At 31.7% G+C, this 7,051-nt stretch overlaps 1 long non-coding RNA gene across 1 annotated transcript; it reads left to right on the forward strand.

Annotated features, from left to right (window-relative positions):
• Nucleotides 1-1,038: 1,038 nt before the first annotated feature.
• LOC126892076 (uncharacterized) lies at nt 1,039-2,856 on the forward strand. The gene is made up of 2 exons (XR_007700666.1): nt 1,039-1,378; nt 1,886-2,856. It is a non-coding gene; the product is annotated as an uncharacterized LOC126892076 (long non-coding RNA).
• The last annotated feature ends 4,195 nt before the right edge of the window (nt 2,857-7,051 follow it).

A 7,051-nucleotide genomic window follows, 5' to 3' on the forward strand; every position in this document is an offset into this window, starting at 1 on the left:
CAGATGCAAGTAATTTTGCACTAGGAGCCGTACTTAGTCAAGGAAAGATTGGATCCGATTTGCCGATTGCTTATGCAAGCAGAACCTTGAACGATTCGGAAATAAATTACTCAACTATTGAGAAAGAGTTACTGGCGATAGTGTGGGCTGTCAAATATTTTCGCCCATATTTATTTGGACGACGCTTTACTATTATTACTGATCATAAACCACTACAGTGGTTATTTTCTTTGAAAGACCCCAGCTCCAAACTTGTAAGATGGCGTCTGAAACTAGAAGAGTATGATTACGAAGTTATTTATAAAAAAGGATCTTTAAATACAAATTGCGATACATTATCCAGAATAGAACTAAACGTTAATGAAACAAAAATTTTGGAAAACTCAAAAAATATTTTTGAATATATGGAAACACTCAACGAACAAGCTCAAAAAGATATTCCCAACGAACCAGAAACAGAATCACTAATTGTTGAAATAGATGAAGAGAATAGACAAGAAGAAGAACCTGATGACGGCGAGACGATACATACCAATATAGAAAACCCTATTCCCGGAATTCCTATTTCCGAAAACCCGGGAATTATTGGCTCACACCTTTTCCTGGTTGTTCCGTCCTTGGATATACCCTTTATAAATCTGATGTCCATGGATAGTTCAATTTTGGTTTTAGTGCCCAATTCGACACTTTATTATTATGTTATTATTATGAACTTTAGTACAATATTTAGTTTTGTTTTGACTTTTAAGCAATATTATGTCAATATTTGGTAGCAGAGAGTAACATAGTAACATTTTAATATGAATTTGAGTCATTTATTTATTTTTCCTGATCATTAGTTTATATTTATTGGTAACCTTGCGAATCAACGTGGATTGTTAGACTATTGTAAATTTAGTTGTTAATATTTTGAAGTTTAGAAAAAAAAATTTTTTTGATAAAAATTTTTTTTTCCCGAGTAGAAGGGGATTGTACGGTTCACGTTACGAGATTAGATCTTTAATTATTTTTATAATTATTTCCCCTCGGTCACTCATTTGATTTCTTTCAACTTCTCTAATTTTCTCGTAAATAAATATTTACGTGACGTCACACTTCAGAGTATGGAACATACTCTACACCTCGGGTAATAATTTGATTCGTGTGCTGAGAATTTGACGTTTTGCTCTGTGAAGTGGCGAGACGAGAGACTTCACTTGTGGTTGGGGATTTGGTTAGTATGGATGGCGTGTGAGGATCAAATTTGGAGGTTAGACCTCGTGTTAGTAAAAATGTGTGACTTTTGAATTATGGATCACCAAACCTATCTAGGAGTGTTTGGGAATAAAGAAGGTATTAATCCAATGGGGTTTACAGCATAACATCATCGTATCACACGGTAAATAGCAATATCTGTTTTTTATAAATAGTTTTTATAACCATTGTTGTCACTCTTGTTCAAGGTGACATAATATATAATCTTTCTGATGTGTGTGATGTGTAAATTTATTCAGTGAATTGTTCTTTTAATTATTCTACTATCTATAAGTAATATCTTTTAATTATTCCCATATCTATAGATAATATTCATTCAGAGAAAATTCTAATATTTTTAACTTTTTGGTTATACTAAAGTCACTTTCAATATCACTTATCAGTCCTATAATAATTATTTTAAAGAAATCATATTTATTCTGTATTTAAATCCTAAATCCACATGTCTGTAATGAGAACTCACATAAACTTTGTCAAGGTCAAGTACTTCAGTAATTAAGAGGTCTCTTTTTGTTTGTTTTTTTTATTACTATCTATAAAAAAAACACTTTCCTAGTTTTCTTCTTTCTTTCTTTCTTTGATTGGTCGTACACATAAGAAATTGAAGTAAACGGGAATTTTGTGTTTTTAGCCATCCATGTGAAATCTTAAATAACACCTCGAAACACCAAGAGGCCAATCTCCAACCATAAGTCACTGGGAGTAGTTACTTGGGGAACAAGCCTTTTGGAGGCATTCCAGCTCCTTTCGTATTAGCACTTGGACCTACAGGAGGCATGATTTTTGCACTATCCTAGTGCTCATTTCCGGGGATGCGCCAGCAACCTATTTAGGAGTCGTTCGGGTTTGTTTGGGAACTACCAGTGGGTGACATTAGTAACTATTGTGTGTTTATCTCCTATGTTTTATTTTAATGCACTGTTTATTAATTTTGTTTCAGATTTAGTTTACCTATTTATATAACATATTTGTATATTATGGTATTAAGTTCCCAAACTCATGTATCATTTTGCGGTACTGTACGTTGAGCTCTGCGTATTTGCCCAAAAGGTATTACTTCAATATTTTATTGTTTATTTAGGTCGATTTCATGTCATTATGTAAATTTAGGTTGTATTATTTGCTTGTTTCCCAAATATGTTATTTATTCGCTTTATTTCATTTGTTCAGTTAATTCGTCGCTACTTTATTTTATTGCATTTGCTCGGGTAATTTAGGTCATTGTTTCGGTATTTATCTTAGCTTCATTTTTATAACTTTTATTAATGCATTTGCTTAATTCATCATGGTATTTTCTCTTCGCCAGGCTTGTGCCTATTTATTTATATATTAGTCATATTTTTCGGGTTTTAATTCAGTTGTACGTAGCAAGCGTACTATAACCATTGGGTAGAAATCTCATGTGAGTTGTACCCTATATGTTAGTAAGAGGTACTTATACCTTTAAGATTTGTAACAGGCAACATTATTGTTATTATCTTAGACAAATATAGCTTTTATATAACATATGTCATTTTAGAGTCACATTATATTTAATTTGTCTAACTCAGAGATTGTTAAAAATCTGGTAGTTAATTTTAATAAATGTTTATTTATTTTGTATATCATGAATTTTATTATTCCTTTATGTTCATTATTACAGATATAATATATTTAATATTTGACATCAGTATAAGATACCTGGGAAAATGATCGAAGATCATTTTCATGGCGCCCATGATTTGTTAGATTTATTTATCTTGTTCGTCTTTAGAAATTATTCATCTTCATTCCTCTTCAGTACATTATTCTTATTTTATTAGTTCACCTTTTAGTCATCATTACTATCCACTTAGAGCTACTGTTCTTCGACAGGCATGCAAACGAGCCGTATCCATCCTTGAGTGTCAAGTTGTTCTCTTGCATCTCTTGCTAGCCAACTCTATTCCGTTTGCCTCTGTCTCTTCATACTTCTACTTCTATCCCTTTTAATTCCCCTTTCTTCAGTACTACTGCAAAGTAGTATTTTTTCCTACTACGGCTTCACCGCTGAAGCCCCTTCATTTTTATTTTCATAATAGCCACAACTATTTAGTTATCTAGTAATAGTTTTTTTTCCTTACTTCTGTTGGAGTGTATCCTTCTTTTTACTTTCACTCCAACAGAAGTTTTCTTATTTTTGTTACAATACACATAACAAGTCAAAGAAAAAAAGTGATATTATGCCGATGTGTGCTTTTGCCCTGGGGGTGGTTTTCACCCCCTCTCGGAGGTGAAAAAATATACGTCCAAAGTAAGTCGGGAAATGGATAAACTGACTAATTTTAAGTAACTTTTGTTCCATAGAGTTTTTTCATTAAGTCAATACTTTTCGAGTTATTTGCCAGTGAATATGTTCATTTTTTCAACAAAATAACCACGCTTTTAGACGGTTTTTCGCAAATAACTCAAAAAGTAAGTATTTTGTCGAAAAAAACGTTCTTATCAAAAATATAGCCTGTAAATTTTTTTAATAAATGGTGTATATACCACGTCCCTATACCTAGTAGAAGCAGAGTTATATCTAATAAAAAATAGGTTCATATTTGTCAAATTCCAACTGGAATACTTTAACGTGAAATAACCAAAAATGAAGCACATTTCGGGGAAACCTAATTTCCACTTACTTAAAGTTTTTAAAAAAAGCTTCATTTTTGTTTTATAAAAAAAATTTCTAGCGTCAAAAGTAAACAAGTTATGCTCAAAATAAAGCTAGTCCTTTTTTTTGGTAAAAAAATCGGGAAAAAATCACCTAATTAGTATCTCAAATGAACTTAATCGTTACGACTTCACAAGTTTTTTGACTCGTGTATGTATTGTATATATGATCTGTAGGTTTCATCGGTTCAAAGTCCTTATTTTTGAAATGGCTGTAGTTAAATGGGGTTGAAGGAGTCACTGATTACGAATGTATGCAAATTTAGAAACACCAAATCTTAATCAAAATTTGTCTTACAGAAAAACAAAAAATACAGGATATTCAGAAAAGCAATGCTCACTTTTTTTTGTTTTTAGAGATTTTTGGTATCTACCAGAATTTTTAAGTTATTTTGAAAAAAAGCATATTTTTCAAAATTCAAATTTTTAAAAATTTTACTTTAAAACCAAATTTTTTTAAAAATAAGCACTTTGAATCGATGAAACTTACAGATCATATAAACACAACGAAAATAAAATAATTTGTGGAGCGGTAAAGATTAAATTCATTTAAGTTACTAATTAGGGGGTGGTCTTCCCGATTTTTTTTTTTGCCAAAGCAAAAGGGACCAACTTTGTTTTGAGCGTAACTTGCTTAAATTTGATGCTAAAAACTTTTTATAAAAACAGAAATAAAGCTTTCTTTAAACACTTTAAAAAAGTTATAACTGATTTTCCCCAAAAAGTGCTTAATTGTTTATATATTTCATGTCGAAATATATTCTATTTGAAATTTGGCGAATATCACCTATTTTTCATTGACTATAACTCTGGTTCTACGAGTTCCAGAGACCTCACGCGTACACAATTTTTTTTTACTTTTTTACAGGCTATATTTTTGCTAAGAACATTTTTTTCGACAAAATACTTACCTTTTGAGTTATTTGCGAAAAACCGTCTAAAAATGTAGTTATTTTGTTGAGAAATGAACATATCCACTCGCAAATAACTCAAAAAGTGTTGACTTGGCGAGAAAGCTCTATAGAACAAAAGTTATTTAAATTAGTCAGTTTATCCATTTCCGGACTTATTTTGGACATATATTTTTTCACCCACAAGAGAGGGTGAAAGTCACCCCCAGGGCAAAATCACACATCGGCACAGTATAACTTTTTTTCTTTGACATGCATGCTATGCGTATGCCAAATTTCATGTCAATCCAAGGGGTTCTTTAAAATTTAGAGCAAAAACCGTGAAAGAATGCACTATTAGTAATTGTTTTATTTCTTTACAAGAAAGTGGTTTTCTAGAATTAATAAGCTGTGCAGCTTTACCTTTGAGTTTATTTTTTATGTGAATCGTTAATAGAACGCGCTGATCGCCTGTGTCCATCTTAATAGCACAGTCGCACGCATCTAAAAATGTTGAACGAGAAATCGGATCGCCTTCAAATTCTGGGATAATGGAAAATATTTCAGACAGTTTATATGGTTCGATTTCTTGTTGAGTTTGGGAACGTGTCTCGGGCATTTTGCGAGATATTTTTAAAACAAATGGGATATGTAAAATAGAAGTACAGAAAAATGTAAAATATCTATATGTAAGGGAGATAAAAAATGTGGTGGTATATAAAGGACAAAAATGTATCAATAAAAATAATGTTATATAGAGACAAAAAAATGTATCAATATAAAAATATCCAATATTATATCAATCAAAATGTATCAAATATATCAAATAAAAATATTTCAAGAGAAAATATACCAAAAATATAGCAAGTAAAAATTTGTCAATAAAATATGTCAGAAATATACCAAGTAATAAAAAAATATGTCAATAAAATATCAGTATAAAATAGTATAAAGAAAAATGTCAATATTAATACTTTCAATTATTAAATAATCAACTTGCATTTTTTGTATCTTGATTAATTGACTTACAGTATAGTCAATTTTGTAAATTATTATAACAAAATTATTAACGAGATGATTCAAAATCCACTTACGTAAAGAAGAACATCGGGACGCCTTGTTCTCTCTGCTCAGCTACCAGGGGCTTCACCAGGTGTTCCTTCCGTAGATCACAGGAGTGAGGTTGTTCGGAGATTCTTTCTTCTTTAAGGGTCGTATTGTTCTCTCTGCTCGGCTACCAGGGGCTTCACTAGGTGTTCCTTCCGTAGTTCACAGGAGTGAAGACTTCCGTAGATTCTTTGATCCGTTAAGGGATAAGAATCCGCCGCTGCCAGTGAGTATACACGTGTTCTAGCAACGTTAAACGGATCCTACTGACTGCGCCAATTGTTAGATCACTAATCACGTATTTAACTTTTTGATAAAGAACTTTATTTGTTACACATTAAATATTCAAACAATAGTACAAAATAAATTATTTTAAAATGACTACAATAACTGGACTGGCCGAAGTTGCAGCTAAGAGTGGTCCCGGCATCTGAAAATGGTAATTTCTAGGTTTGGTATGAAGTGCTGAATCTCTGTTCCCATGAATATTGGCCAACGGTTCGTACAAAGTTCTTCTGCTGCTTGCTCAGCGGTTTCTGTGGGAATGGTATGATGAAATATGAAGTCGGCGAACTTAAGCTAGTTCAAGGTTAATATTTTCTCATAAAACACACACACACACACACACACACACACACATATATATATATATATATATTGTCATGATTTTAAGATACCAAATTGATAGAATAAGTTAAATAACAAACAATTTAATGATTTTGCACTGCCCAAAGCAGTTAAGTAAGTATCTTGATATAGGTTTTGTTCGAGAAACGTGATTGGTTTGGAGAGTTGAATAGAATGAGAGTACTAAAGGAAATTAAAGTTAAAGTTGCATTTTAATTAATGTTACAGAATAAAAAATTCCTGTGAAGGTACAAGAAAATTTACTACTCAAAAGTGCAAAAAAATTAAAGCTCCGGCTTTGAAACTAAAATTTCACTGAGACCTCTTCAATCTTCAAGGGGAGTATTCTCCTAAGGAAATTGCTTCTTTCTTAGGAGGTTCGAAAATGAATCATCCACCAATAAATACTCTATAGGGCGCCAGGTATTCACTTACTTATTACAATAACTGTACCCTGGGAATACCATCAAGGTACCTACTAAAAAAAACTAAATAGC

This window comes from Diabrotica virgifera, chromosome 9, assembly GCF_917563875.1.
Source record: "Diabrotica virgifera virgifera chromosome 9, PGI_DIABVI_V3a".
NCBI classification, from domain to species: domain Eukaryota; kingdom Metazoa; phylum Arthropoda; class Insecta; order Coleoptera; family Chrysomelidae; genus Diabrotica; species Diabrotica virgifera.